The 15,431-nt window shown below is 38.5% G+C and overlaps 1 long non-coding RNA gene and 1 pseudogene across 1 annotated transcript in view; both read right to left on the bottom strand.

The window, feature by feature from the left end:
* Nucleotides 1-15,431, bottom strand: part of LOC145536404 (uncharacterized) — a 584,758-nt gene that overhangs the window by 337,226 nt on the left and 232,101 nt on the right. The window lies entirely within an intron of this gene.
* Nucleotides 8,330-13,445, bottom strand: LOC145536454 (actin-related protein T2-like; annotated as a pseudogene).

The raw sequence follows: 15,431 nt of genomic DNA, 5'->3' as shown, positions 1-15,431 counted from the left end.
GTTTTAGAAAAGGCAGAGGAACCAGAGATCAAATTGCTGACAACCGATGGATCACCGAAAAAGCAAGAGACTACCAGAAAAACATCTATTTCTGCTTTTTTGACTATGCCAAAGCCTTTGACTGTGTGGATCACAATAAACTGTGGAAAATTCTGAAAGAGGTGGGAATACCAGACCACCTGACCTGCCTCTTGAGAAACCTGTATCCAGGTCAGGGTCCAACAGTTAGAACTGGACATGGAACAACGACTGGTTCCAAATAGGAAAAGGAGTATGTCAAGGCTGTATATTGTCACCCTGCTTCCTTAACTTATATGCAGAGTACATCATGAGAAAAGCTGGGCTGGAGGAAGCACAAGCTGGAATCAAGATTGCCAGGAGAAATATCAATAACTTCAGATATGCAGATGACACCACCTTTATGGCAGAAATTGAAGAAGAACTAAAGAGTCTCTTGATGAAAGTGAAAGAGGAGAGTGAAAAAGTTGGCTTAAAATTCAACATTCAGAAAACTAAGATCATGGCATCTGGCCCCATCCCTTCATGGCAAATAGATGGGGAAACAGTGGAAGCAGTGTCAGACTTTATTTTTCTGGGCTCCAAAATCACTGCAGATGGTGACTGCAGTCATGAAATTAAAAGACGCTTACTCCTTGGAAGGAAAGTTATGACCAACCTAGACAGCATATTGAAAAGCGATATGTGAACTTTGTCAAGAAAGGTCTGCCTAGTCAAGGCTATGGTTTTTCCAGTAGTCATGTATGGATGTGAGAGTTGGACTATAAAGGAAGCTGAGCATCGAAGAATTGATGCTTTTGAACTGTGGTGTTGGAGAAGACTCTTGAGAGTCCCTTGGATTGCAAGGAGATCCAACCAGTCCATCCTAAAGTAATCTGTCCTGGGTGTTCATTGGAAGGACTGATGTTGAAGCTGAAACTCCAATACTTTGGCCACCTGATGCAAAGAGCTGACTCATTTGAAAAGACACTGATGGTGGGAAAGATTGAGGGCAGAAGGAGAAGGGGACAACAGAGGATGAAATGGTTGGACGGCATCACCGACTCAATGGACATGGGTTTTGGTGGACTCCGGGAGTTGGTGATGGACAGGGAGGCCTGGCGTGCTGCAGTTCATGGGGTCATAAAGAGTCGGACACAACTGAGCGACTGAACTGAACTGATTCTAAACCTCACGGATGACTTTGAGGGATTCAAGGCTTCAGTGGAGGATGTAACTGCAGATGTGGTAGAAGTAGGAAGCTTACTAGAATTAGAATTGCAGTCTGAAGAGATGACTGAGTTGCTCTAACCTCATGATAAAACTTTAACAGACAAGAAGATGCTTCTTATGGATAAGCAAAGAAACTTTTGTCTCAATGCAGAATCTATTCCTGTGGGAAATGCTGTGAAGATTGTTGAAATTACAATAGAAGATTTAGAATGTTGCATACACTTGTGATAAAGCAGCATCAGGGTTTGAGAGAACTGACTCAAATTATAAAAGTTCTCTGGAAATAAATAGCTTCAAACAGCATGGATGTTTATAGCAGCTTTATTTATAACTGCCAAAATGTGTAAACAACCAAAGTGTTCTTCAGTAGGTGACTGGATGGAGTATGTTACGTTTAATCAATGGAATAGTTTTCAATGGTAAAAACAAACAATCTGTCAAGACATGAAAAGACATGGAGAAAACTTAAGTGCATCTTGTAAGCGAAAGAAGCCAATCTGAAAAGGCTACATATTGTATGATTCCAACTATATGACATTCTGGAAAAGCAAGATTATGAGACACTAAAAAATAAAAAATCAGTGGTTTCCAGTGGTGTGGGGGTGAGGTGGCAGAGGTATGACTAGGCAGAGCACAGAGGATTTTTAGGCCAGTGGAAATCCTGAAACTTTAAGTCTGTTGAAGAGTAAATTTCAATTTGCCCCTATTTCCAACCCTTGGCAACCACCATTCTACTTCCTGCTCCTATGAGTGTACGATTTTAGACACCTCATGCAATTAGAATTATGTTAATGTTCCTTTTGTGACTGGCTTATTTTCCTTAGTATAACATCTACAAGATTCATCCATGCTGTCACATATGCCAACATTTCACACATTTTAGCTGAAAAATATTTATTGTGTTGGTATACCATATTTTCTCTATCTACTCATCTGCTGATAGATATTTAGGTTTTTTCCAAACCTTGAAAATTATGAATAATGCTGCAATAAACATGAGAGCATAAATAACTCTTCCAAACTCTAAATTATTTTGGATAAATACTCAGAAGTGGGAAAATGTATCATATGGTAGGTACAGTTTCAATATTTTGAGGAAATTCCATGCTGTTTCCATCACAGTCACACCAATTTATATTCCCATCAAAAATGTAGAAAGGTTCCAATTTTCCCATATTTTTATTGACACTTGTTAACCTGCATTTTCTTTTTGATTATAGACATCCTAATTGTGAGGTAATCTCTCCTTGTCGTTTTGATTTGTATTGGCCTGATGGTTAGTTACATTGAGCATGTATTCATATACCTGTTGATCATTTCTATGTCTTCTTTGGAGATATGTCTATTTAAGTCCTTTACCCATTTTTTAATCAGGCTATTTGCTTTTTTGCTATTACATTGTGGGAATTCCTTATATATTTTGGAGATTAACACATTATCAGATATATGGTTTGAAAATGTTGTTTCCTATCCCATAGCATTCTTTTTCATTCTGTTGACATGTCCTTTGCTGTGCAGAATCATTCAGTTTGATATATTCATACTTATTAACTTTGTTTTTTTTGTCTGCCTGTGATTTTAGTGTCATATCCAAAAAAATCATTGCCCAGAGCAATAACATGAAGCTTTCTCCTGCATTTTCTTCTAGGAGTTTTAGAGTTTCAGGTCTTTTAAGAATTCAATCCATATTGAATTGACTTTTTTTGTGTACAAGTAAGACAAAGGTTAAGTTTCAGTCTTTCATATATGGATATCTAGTTGTTGCAGCACCCTTTGTTGAAGAGACAATCCTTTCAACATCATGTGATCTTGGCACTTTTGTCAAAGATCAGTTGATCATATACATGTGGATTTATTTGTGGTTTTTCTAATCTGTTCCATTGGTCTCTATGTCTGTCTTCATGCCAATATCATGCTGTTTTATTACTGCAGCTTTCTAATAAATTGTGAAACCAAAAAGTGTGATACCTCCAACTTTATTTTTCTTCCTGAAGATTGCTGTGGCTATTTGGAGTCCTTTTCAATCTTGCTAAGACTTGTTTTGTGATCACTTCACTTTATGCTTATCTGTGCCCTTAAAGTTGAAGTGAGTCATGTAGGCATCATATCAATCAGTTCAGTCGCTCAGTCATGTCCGACTGTTTGCAATCCCATGGACTGCAACATGCCAGGCCTCCCTGTCCATCACCAACTCCCGGAGTTTACCCAAACTCACGTCCATTGTGTTGGTGATGCCATCCAACCATTTCATCCTCTGTCATCTCCTTCTTCTCCCACTTCCAATCTTTCCCAGCATCAGGGTCTTTTTCAAATGAGTCAGCTCTTTGCATCAGGTGGTTAAAGTATTGGAGTTTCAGCTTCAACATCAGTCCTTCCAATGAACACCCAGGACTGGTCTCCTTTAGGATGGACTAGTTGGATCTCCTTGCAGTCCAAGGGACTCTCAAGAGTCTTCTCCAACACTACAGTTCAAAAGCATCAATTCTTCGGCACTCAGCTTTCTTTATAGTCCAACTCTCGCATCCACACATGACCACTGGAAAAACCATAGCTTTGACTAGGCGGACCTTTGTTGACAAAGTAATGTTTCTGCTTTTTAATTTGCTGTCTGGGTTGGTCACAACTTTCCTGCCAAGGAGTAAGTGTCTTTAATTTCATGGCTGCAGTCACCATCTGCAGTGATTTGGGAGCCCAGAAAAATAAAATCTGCCACTGTTTCCACTGTTTCCATCTATTTTCCATGAAGTGATGGGGCCAGATGCCATGATCTTAGTTTTCTAAATGTTGAGCTTTAAGCCAACTTTTTCACTCTCCTCTTTCACTTTCATCAAGAGGCTCTTTAGTTCTTCTTCACTTTCTGCCATAAGGGTGGTGTCATCTGCATATCTGAGGTTATTGATCATATAGGCATCATTTAGTTGGGTCTTATTTTATTTTATTCATTCAGCCACTCTATATTTTTTGATTGGGTAATTTAATTTGTTTACATTTAAAGTAACTGCTGGTAGGTCAGGACTTATTATTGCCATATTGTTAATGGGTTTCTGGATGTTTTAACATTTCTTTGTCTCTATTATTCTCTCTTGCTCTCTTCCTTTGTTCCATATTGGTATACTTTTATTCACTTCTCTTTATTTTGAATTCATCTGCTATAGGTTTATTTATTTATTTATTTAGGTTACCCTGAGGCTTACTTGAAACATCTTGTTGATATAGTAGTCTATTTTAAGCTAATAAAAACTTGACTTCGTTTACATGCAAAAACTCTACCTTTTGCTCCCTCCCCACATAATATGCATTTGATTTCACATTTTACATCTTTTTATACTGTGTATTTTATTGTTATTTTGAGTTCTCTGCCTCATAAGCCCTATATATTCATATCATTAGGTTCTGTTTCTAGAGATTAACTTTGTTTTTTGGGGGAGTACATTCCACATTTCTTAGCTTTCCTTCACTCTTTGTGTTGATATCTGTGTACTGAAGAAAATACCCAGTTCTCCCAAGTGTTCACAGATTGACCTTGTACAGGAGGAGATTCTCACCAATTAATCTGATCAGAGATTCTAGGAGCCTCTCACAACTTTGTACTGGTTCAAATTGCCATCACTGTTCTTAGTGACCCCCCCTGCCATGTAAAGTAGTTTGATCCTATCAGTGGTCTGAGATAGGTGAGACAAAATCCAGTCCCCTCTAGAACTGGATGTGTGATCCAATTCTTTACTTCACCAGATAGAAACAGAATCTGATGTTTTATCTACTCACTCTGCAGAGCTAGAAGAAGGGACTATGATAAGTACTTGTGTTCTAGCCCAAATGACTGCCTATGTTCTCAGTGGGACCAGTGAGACAGGTTAAGACAGAAACTAGTACTTTTGGAATCTCTAGAAAAGTTTGAATGTTGGACATGTGGGCAAATATTTCCTCATCCAGGAAGAAACTGGAGGAGTTTCAAAAGCTGAGGGTTTCCTTCCAATCATATGGCACTTTGCCAGAGGCAAGGATTCCAATGAGAGAGTATCTTACATTTTTCCTACCAGCTTCAGTGTAGCCAGTTTCATGCTTACTCCAGATGCAGCATCCTTTCAACTAGATTCTGAATTTCTGATGAATTTGTCTATGTATTCTTGTTGAATTGGTGTATCCACATGGGGAGCAAAGGTCCAAGGCTTCCTATTCAACTGCCTTTTAGATGTTACCCTCTCAACTGTATCTCTATGTAATTGAAATGAATAGTATAACATTTAAAATGTATCACCTATAATAGCACCAAAGAGAATACTTAGGCATAAACGTAACAAAATATTTATGACTTCTATACCAAAAAAAAAACCACACAAAACTGAAAAAATAAAATTGAATAAAAGCTAATCAAAATTGAATTCATTCCCGAATCATGAATTATAAGGCTTAATATTGTCAAAATGATAATAGTTCCCAGAGTAATTTACAAATTCATTACAATTATTAACAAAATCTCAGCTTGTTACAGCAACTGATAAATCAGTTCTAAAATTCTTATCGGAATGCAAGAAACTGAGAATAGCCAAACCAAGCTTGCAAAAGAACAAATTTGGATGACTAAAACTTCCTGATTTAAAAATTACTACTAAGCTACTATTATCAGGACAGTGTAGCACTTGCCTATGTCTATATACATCAGAATAGAATTATAATTTAGAATTAAATATACATGTTTTTAGTCAATTGAGTTTTGAAAATAGTGCAGTGATGAGTGCAGTCACTATGGAAAACACCATGGAAGTATCTCAAAAAATTAAAAATAGAACTACTATATGACCTGCCAAATTCACTTCTGATTATTTATCACAAGAAAACAAAAATACTACCTTGGAAACATATATGCACCCCCTTCTTCCATGAAACATTGTTTACAAGAGCCAAGATATGTAAAAAACCACGTCTATCATTAAATAAAGGATAAAGAAAACGTGGTACGCGTGCATGCACACACACACACTGGAATATTATTAAGTCATAAAAAGAAAGAAATCTTGCCATTTCCTACATCATGTATAAACTTTTAGGACATTATGCTAAGTAAAATAAGTTGGACAGAGAAAGACAAATACTGCATGATCTTACTGATATGTAGATCTAAACAAAAGAGAGATTGTAGATACAGAAACAATTTGGTAGTTTTCAGAAACTGGAGATGGGGAGTGGGTCAAATGGGTGAAGGAGGTTAAAAGGTATACACTTCAAGTTATAAAATGAATACGTCATGAGAGTGTAATGTGCATTGTGGTGACTGCAACAATAGTGTATTGCATACTTGAGAGTTGACAGTAAGGTAGATCTTAAAGGTAAAGAGCTTTAAAATATTGCTCCAGTCCTTGAAACAAGAAAAAAATAAAACAAACTGAAAATAAGTGAGTGTTCTTGACCCTATCAAAGAACTGAGTTTGCAGGACAAACCATCACTACAAATCTGGAGAAACAGAAATATCCAGAGAGTTGCAACTGACATCTGCTTACCTGAGGCAGAAGCTATAGGAGGTATACACTTTTTGGAACACCCAAGTGTTCATTTTTACAGATTGTTGAAGGCTCAATGTAAACTATCATGAAAAAAAAAAGTTTAAATTGTGGTTGTTAGGGCCTTAGAGGACTCTCAAGTTTTGGTGGGTTTTACCTCAAGGAATACCACCAGGTTCTCATAGTAAAGATCTAAGAAAGATTTCCCTCTCTTGTATCTGGTAGAGGGATGGAAAGAACAATCCTTGTAAAATATTTTCAAAAAACATTTTTTTAAAGCAAAGAACATCTCTACAGGGAAAAAACCTTATTCCAAAGGAGGGAAGAGCATTATTCCCACCTCATTTTTCTCCAGTTTCTTGTCTCATCAAAGTGGGGAGAGTCATACCTCTGAAGACACACTTATGAGGTTCAAAGTCCAGAGACACACCCACTAAAACCTGAGCTTTAGCATAAGATAATGGAAAGCTTCTCTCCTCCACATCTTCCCACCACACCAAAAGGCTGGAGTATATCATAGTGGGTTAGAGATCCAAGATCTACTAGATGCAAATGCCCTAATAGAGAAGTCCTCAGGGTAGCTAAAAATCATGAGAGGAGACAAAAATGGGGGCCCAAGAGGAATTTAAATTCTCTGTCATCTACAGATACAGCAAGTATCAAACATAATTCAGCTCCTAGCCACATTAACATAAATCTTTGCACTATTCACTGAGGTGAATAAGTCTATTCACCTCAGCTCCTACTATTGATATGTATGGCTTTCAACAAGAACATTACCAGCCATAACAAAAGGAAGAAAAAGCACAACATACCTGAAGTGACAAAGCAAACAGGAGAACCAACTCAGATATAACACAGACCTGATAATTATTAGAAAGAAGATTTAAAAGAATTATGATTACTATGTTAAAAATGCTAATGAAAAATAGCCAACAGGCAAGAACAGATGAAAGATGAAAGCAAACTGAAGGAAACTCTTAGAAATAAAAAAAAAAAATCAATGCTATAAATGAAAATACTGTAACAGTAATGTAAGCAAAAATGGCAGGTAACGGATTCCAAGGACCTATCTTGTCACAGAAACACTGAAAACAAATGAGCAAAAACTGTCAGAATCAATTTTGTTGAAATACTGAAAAAGAGTCAAAGGATTACATCTTCCAAATAGACACTGTATCAAGTTAAAGGTGTCTTGAAGTGAGCAGTAAAGCTTTGTGTTAACTCAGCCTTGCCCAATCCTATTCCTGGTGTGGAACTTGTCTTGAAGGTGGCAGTTTATATTCCCAGGAAAACTTACCTGTTTCATGAGGTACCAGAGTGGACCTTGTTTTCAAGTAATTGTGTTTTCTGCTTCACCTATTTGTGGTTTTCCTCAAGGAGTGATACAAGATGCTTGCTTTTGTTTCACCTAAGTCAGAACTTTCTCATGGCAGAAAATTAGCTGAGCAGAGTATGTTCATCAAAAATAGTGATGCCCCTTTCAACAATGAATAGATCATTCAGACATAAAATTAGTAAGGAAACACTGAACTTCAACTATACTTTAGAATATTCTATCTGTAGAACTGGCGCCAACCTGCTTGTCTCGTGAAACATCTTAGGGTGGTTGGCTACAGAGTCCAGGGACACTGAGTCTCATGCCAATTTGTTGATTGGCACGGTCAAAGCCCTGCAAGTCCAAAGGATCCTAGGATTAGTGCCAGACTACTGGTGGGCAGGTAAGCCCCTGGCAGTAATAGGCTAGAGGGAAAACTCCAAAATGGTACTTTACAGCACCAGCGTCTTTGACACTGTCTCAATGGCACCCCACTCCAGTACTCTTGCCTGGAAAATTCCACGGACAGAGGATCCTGGTAGGCTGCAGTCCATGGGGTTGCTAAGAGTCGGACATGACTGAGCGACTTCACTTTCACTTTTCACTTTCATGCATTGGAGAAGGAAATGGCAACCCACTCCAGTGTTCTTGCCTGGAGAATCCCAGAGACAGGGGAGCCTGGTGGGCTGCCGTCTATGGGGTCGCACAGAGTTGGACACGACTGAAGCGACTTAGCAGAAGTAGCAGCAGCAGCAGCATGAAAGAATAAACTTTCATAGTGGCTTCCCTGGTAGCTCAGGGGTTAAAGAATCTGCCTGCAATGGGGGAGACCCAGGTTCAATCCCTGGGTTGGGAAGATTCCTTGGAGAAGAGAATGGAAACTCATTCCAGTATTCTTGGCTGGGAAATCCCATGGACAGAGGAGCCTGGCGGGCTACAGTCCATCGGGTCACAGAGTCAGCCACAACTAAGTGACTAACACTAACTAAACGTTGATAAATGGCAGCTACCAGTGTTTGTACCACATGGGGAGTTCCAGTTGGTTCCCATATCTCCAGGAGGATGTCCAAGGTCAGCCTGTGGGTTTGACTCAGGCTCCATTCAAATTACAGTCTCTGAGCTTGGACTTGGAGATTGAAATTTTGTCCATTCCCTTTAAGGTAGGACTCTGTATCCTACAGACTTCTCACTCTCCCCAAAATAATTCCTTCTGGCCTTCTAAAGCCAGGCAATGTAGGGGCTCACCTTTCCAGTGTAAAACTCCTGGGATGGAGAGCCCAGTGTGGGGCTTGGAATCCTCACTTCTTAGGGAGAAACTTGCAATTGTAATCATCCTCCCATTTGTGTATCATCAACCCAGGGGTATGGGTCAAGATTATACTGTGTCTCTATTCCTCCTACCTGACTTGTTGGTGTTCATTCCTTATATCTTTAGGTGTGGGAAATATTTTCTGCTAGTCTCCATGTCATTCTCATTGATGGCTGCTCTCTAAATAGTTGCAACATTAGGGAGACTATGGTAGGACATGAAATCAGGGTCTTCCTATACCACCATCTTGGCTACCAAGTATTCTATATCACATTATTATTACTATAGATTATATAAGTATACTGTATACTATACATCTTCATGTATCACAGCCTTGTTATGGCAAAGGGGCTGGTATAACTCAATGAGGCCATGAGCCATGCTGAATAGGGTCACACAGATGGATAGGTGGACAGTTCTGTCAAAATGTGGTTCACTGAAGAAGGGAATGGCAAACTACTCCAGTATTCTTAAGAACACCATGAACAGAATGAAAAGGCAAAAAGATATGACAGTGGAAGATGAGCTCCCCAGGTCAGTAAGTGTCCAATATGCCATTGGGGAAGAGTGGAGAAATAGCTCCAGAAAGAATGAACCAGCTGGGCCAAAGAGGAAACATTCCTTAGACATGGATGTGTCTGGTGGTGAAAGTGAATTTCAATGCTATAAATAACAATTGCATAGGAACCTAGAATGTTAGGTCCATGAATCAAGGTAAATTGGACATGATCAAGCAGGAGATGGCAAAAGTGAATATCAACATCTTAGGAATCAGTGAACTAAAATTGATTGGAATGGGTGAGTTTAATTCAGGTGACCATATTTACCACTGTGGGCAAGAATCCCTTAGAAGAGACAGAGTAGGCTTAATAGTCAACAGAAGAGTCTGAAATGCAGTACTTGGGTGCAATCTCAAAAATGACAGAATGGTCTCATTTCATTTCCAAGACAAACCATTTGACATCACAGTAAGCCAAGTCTATGCCCCAACCACTATTGCTGAAGAATCTGAAGCTGACCAATTCTATGAATACCTATAAGACCTTCTAGAACTAACACCAAAAAAAAAAGATGTTCTATTCATCATAGGGGACTGGAATGTGAAAGTAAGAAGTCAAGAGATACCTGGAAAAACAGGCAAGTTTTGCCTTGGAATACAAAATGAAGCAAGGCATAAACTCACAGAGTTTTGTCAAGAGTATGCACTGGTCATAGCAAACACCCTCTTCCAACAACACAGAAGATAATTCTACATATGGACATCACCAGATGGTTAAAAATGAAATGAGAATGAGTATATTCTTTGCAGCCGAAGATGGAGAAGCTCTACACAGTCAGCAGAAATATAACTGGGAGCTGACTGTGCCCCAGATCATGACCCCTTATTGTAAGACTCAGGCTTAAATTGAAGAAAGTGGGGAAAACCACTAGGCCATTCAGGTATGACCTAAATCAAATTTCTTATGATTATACAGTAGAGGTGATGAATATATTCAAGGGATTAGATCTCTTAGAAAGAGTGCCTAAAGAACTATGGATGGAGGTTCAGAACATTGTACAGGAAGCGTCGACCAAAACCATCACAAAGAAAAAAAAAGGAAAAAAGCAAAATGCTTGTCTGAGGAGGGCTTACAAATACCTGAGAAAAGAAGAGAAGTGAAAGGTAAGGGAGAAAGGGAAAGATATACCAACTAAAAGCAGGGTTCCAGAGAATAGCAAGGAGAGATAATAAAGCCTTTTTATGTGAACTATGCAAAGAAATAGAGGAAAATAATAGAATGGGAAAGATTAGAGATCTCTTTGAGAAAACTGGAGATATCAAGGGAACATTTCATGCAAAGATAGGCACAGTAAAGGACAGAAACAGTATGGACCTAACAGAAGCAGAAGATATGAAGAAGAGGTTTCAAGAATACACAGAAAAACTATACAGAAAAGATGATAATTATCCTGGTAAAAACGATGGATTGGTCACTCATCTAGAGCCAGATATTCTGGAGTATGAAGTTAAGTGGACCTAAGGAAGCATTGCTATGAACAAAGCCAGTCGAGGTGATGGAATTCCAGCTGAGCTTTCAAAATCCTAAGAGATAAGGCTGTTAAAGTGCTGCACTCAATATGTCAATAAATTTAGAAAACTTAGCTGTGGCCACAGGAGTCAGTTTTTATTCCAATTCCCAAAAAGTACCATGTCAAATAATGTGCAAACTATTGTAAAATTGTGCTTATTTCACTAGCAAAGTAACTCTCAAAATTCTTCAATCTAGGCTTCAAATGTATGTGAACCAAGAACTTCCAGATATACAAGCTGGATTTAGAAAAGTCAGAAGAACCAGAGATCAAATTGCCAATATTTGTTGGTTTGTAGGGAAAGCACAGGAATTCCAAAAAACATCTACCTCTGCTTCATTGACTATGCTACAACCTTTGACTGTGTGGATCACAATAAACTGGAAAACTCTTAAAGAGATGGGAATACCAGACCATCTTACCTTTCTCCTGAGAAACCTGTACACAAGTCAAGAAAAAAATATTTAAAACCAGACATACAGCAATGGACTGGTTCCATATTGAGAAAGGAGTACATAAAGGCTGTATATTGTCACCCTGCTTATTTAACTTATATGCAGAGTACATCTTGGAAAATGCTGGATGGATCACAAGCTGGAATCAAGATTTCCAAGAGAAATATCAACAACCTCAGATATGCAGATGATACCACTTTAATGGCAGAAAGTGAAGAGGAACTAAAGAGCCTCTTGATGAAAGTGAAAGAGGAGATTGAAAAAGCTGGCTTAAAATTCAACATTCAAAAAAGGAAGATCATGGCATCCAATCCCATCACTTCATGGCAAATAGATGAGGAAAATGTGAAAACAGTTTCAGATTTCCTTTTCTTGGATTCCAAAATCAGTGTGAACTGTGGCTGCAGCCATGAAATTAAAAGATACTTGCTCCTTGGAATAATAGCTATGACAAGACTAGACAGTGTATTAGAAAGCACAGACATCACTTTGTCAACAAAGGTCCGCATAGCCAAAGCTATGATTTTTCCAGTAGTCATGTATGAATGTGAGAGTTGGACTATAAAGAAGGCTAGTACTGAAGAACTGATGCTTTCAAACTGGTGCTGGAGAAGACTCTTGAGAGTCCCTTGGACAGCAAGGAGATCAAACCAGTCAATCTTAAAGGAAATCAACCCTGAATATTCACTGGAAGGACTGATGCTAAAGCTAAAGCTCCAATACTTTTGCCACCTGATGAAAAGCGCTGAGTCACTGGAAAAGATTCTGATGCTGGTAAGGTTTGAGGGCAAGAGGAGAAGGGGACGACAGAGGATAAGACAGTTAGATGGCACCTCTGACTCAATGGTTATGAGCTTGAGCAAACTCCAGGAGATAGTGAAGGACAGGGAAGCCTGGTGTGCTGCAGTTCATGGAGTCACAAAGAGTCGGACATGACTTAGTGATTGAACAACAACAATAATGAACAAGAAGGAGTCTGGTGAGGTGCTCTGTGATGTTCTTCCCTGCTATGTAGAGCTTGGTGACAGCATGAGGCAGGGCGTAACCCTCAAAGATGGGGACAGTGCAAATGATCCCATCCCCACTGTCCACCACTAGGCCTGTTGCAGAGGCAGAGGCAGAGGCATAGAGTGCTATAACCGTGTGGTTGGACAGGTAGAAGGCAGGCATATTGAAGATCTCACTTCACTTCTGTTGTCTTCTCTCAAGTCTCCCTTGGATTCAAGAAGAGCTCAGTCGTGAGCACAGTCATTGAAAGGGTTTTACTCCCAGTTCCCACTCAAAATGTTACTTCCAGGGTTTATCCATGTCATTTCATCCCCTTACCAGTTCAAGTTCAATAGGGTAGTACAAATGCAAGGTTTCATACTTCCACAAGCCTTCTTCCCCTACAAAGTGCTTCTTCTGATTGTCTCTTGCCAAAGAGATTTTAAATTTAGGATGCCCCACCAGAGAGCTGAGGAGCTAATGGCATCCAGTCTCTCCAGACTGGCCTACTTTGGAGAGTCCTGGTCCATTGTCAAAAATTATAGGCTGGAATATCTAATACATATGGTTTGAACATATCAACAGCATGCTCTTTCACACCTCGACAAAATAAAGAACACTTAGCCATTTTGTGAGACAACAGGCACTGCTTGGAATTTAAACAGCCCAAGTTCTCAAGTTATCACTCAGGTGGAGCTAGAAGGCTGTCGCCAATGCATAGAGTCCTCAACTCATGAATCTTGTCCCCTTTCAGACATCCCAGGGCTTGCTGAGGTGATTTCAGTGATAATTACCCACTGTGTAATAACCTAGCCAAGGCAACAATTGTCCTCAGTGAACATCACAGGGTATTTAAGCCTGGGGTTGCTGAGCCACAAACCTTCCCTGCTTGGTAAAGCATGAAGCAGAAGAAGGCAAATTGTACCTATGAACAGCTTTGATAAGTCTGTGAACATGAAACAGAGACCTGGCTTTAGTACCAACTGAAACTACCAAGCCATGGACTTGGTAAAGAGAACTGATTTTTTTTGCTCCATTTAGTCACTGTTTCTGAAATGATTAAAATGCCTTTCCCTTGGGCAGGGGAGAAACTAAGCACAAGTTATAGGTCTATAACTCAGTGGGGGTGCCTGCAACTCAGTTCCAGTAGGTACTGAGTACATTTGTCTTTTTCTCCATCCTTACAATTATTTTTAAAACTTATTTATTGAAATAAATTTCACATTCCGTATAATTAACCCACTGAAAACATGGATACCAGAGGGGGAAGGAGGGATGGGATGAATCAGGAGATTGGGATTGACATATACACACTACTATGTATGAGACAGATAACTAATGAGAACCTACTATATAGCATAGAGAACTCTACCAATGCTCTGTGGTGATATAAATGGAAAGGAAATCCAAAAAAGAAGGGATATATGTATACAAATAGATTATTCACTTTTCCGTACAGCAGAAACTAACACAACAATTTAAAGCAACTATACTCCAATAAAAGTAATCAAAAATAAAATAGAAGAAAATATATACCACAGTGTTTGGTATATTTGCTGATATGACATCACAGACAAAAATTTAGACTATTTTGACTATTCTCATCACCTCAGAAAGAATTTGATACCTTTGGCCAACACTCTGTATTCAAATCATTCCCCCTAAACCATAAGCAACTACTAATACATTTTCTGTCTTTATGGATTTACCACTTTTGCACATTTCTTATCAATGGAAATGTAAACTTGCAGCCTATTGTGCTTGGTATCATTTATTTTACATATTGTTTTCAAGGTTCACCCATTGTTTGGATATAGCACATTTTGTTTATCCATTTGTTAGCTGATAGACATTTGGATTTTTCACACCTTGTAATTAATTAATATACTGCTAGAAACAATCTCGGCCATGTTTCTACAAAGACTTATGTTTTCATTTCCCTTGGTTATATAACTAGAAATGAAGAAGTTTAGTCACATGGTAAAACTGTCTTTAATCATTTCAGGAACTCTGAGTCTGTTTTTCAAAATATCAGGCATTTTACATTGCAAAGAGCAGTGTAGGAGAGTCACTAATTTTTCATATGCTTGCCAACACTAGTATCTGACATTGAAAATTCTAGGCATCATAGCAGGTGTGACGTGGCATCTCTGTTGTTGGGATTTCTATTTCCTTGATAACTAATGACATGAAAGAGTTTGTATGCTTATTGGCCACTAGTATATTTTCTTTGGAGAAATATATATTCAGTTGCTTAGTCCATTTTAAGATAATTTTACATTTTAATTATTGAGTAGTGACAGTTCTTTATAGATGCTAGATAGAAATATTTTATTAGATACATGATATTCAAATATTTCCCTATTCTGTACACTATCTTTTCACTTTCTTGATAGTAACTTTTAAATCACAAGCATTTGTATGTTTGATGAACTAGAATTTACCTATCTTGCCTTCTGTTGCTAGTGCTATTTGAGTCATACCTAAGAATATATTGACAAATATAATTTCATGAAGATTTACCCATGTTTTCTTGTAAGTGTTTTACAGTTTTAAATCATAC

This window comes from Giraffa tippelskirchi, chromosome X (genome assembly GCF_054371585.1).
Source record: "Giraffa tippelskirchi isolate mGirTip1 chromosome X, T2T-mGirTip1v1.2.pri, whole genome shotgun sequence".
NCBI classification, from domain to species: Eukaryota; Metazoa; Chordata; class Mammalia; order Artiodactyla; family Giraffidae; genus Giraffa; species Giraffa tippelskirchi.
Note: the sequence above shows the minus strand (reverse complement) of the source record. Positions and strands in the feature narration are given on the sequence as shown.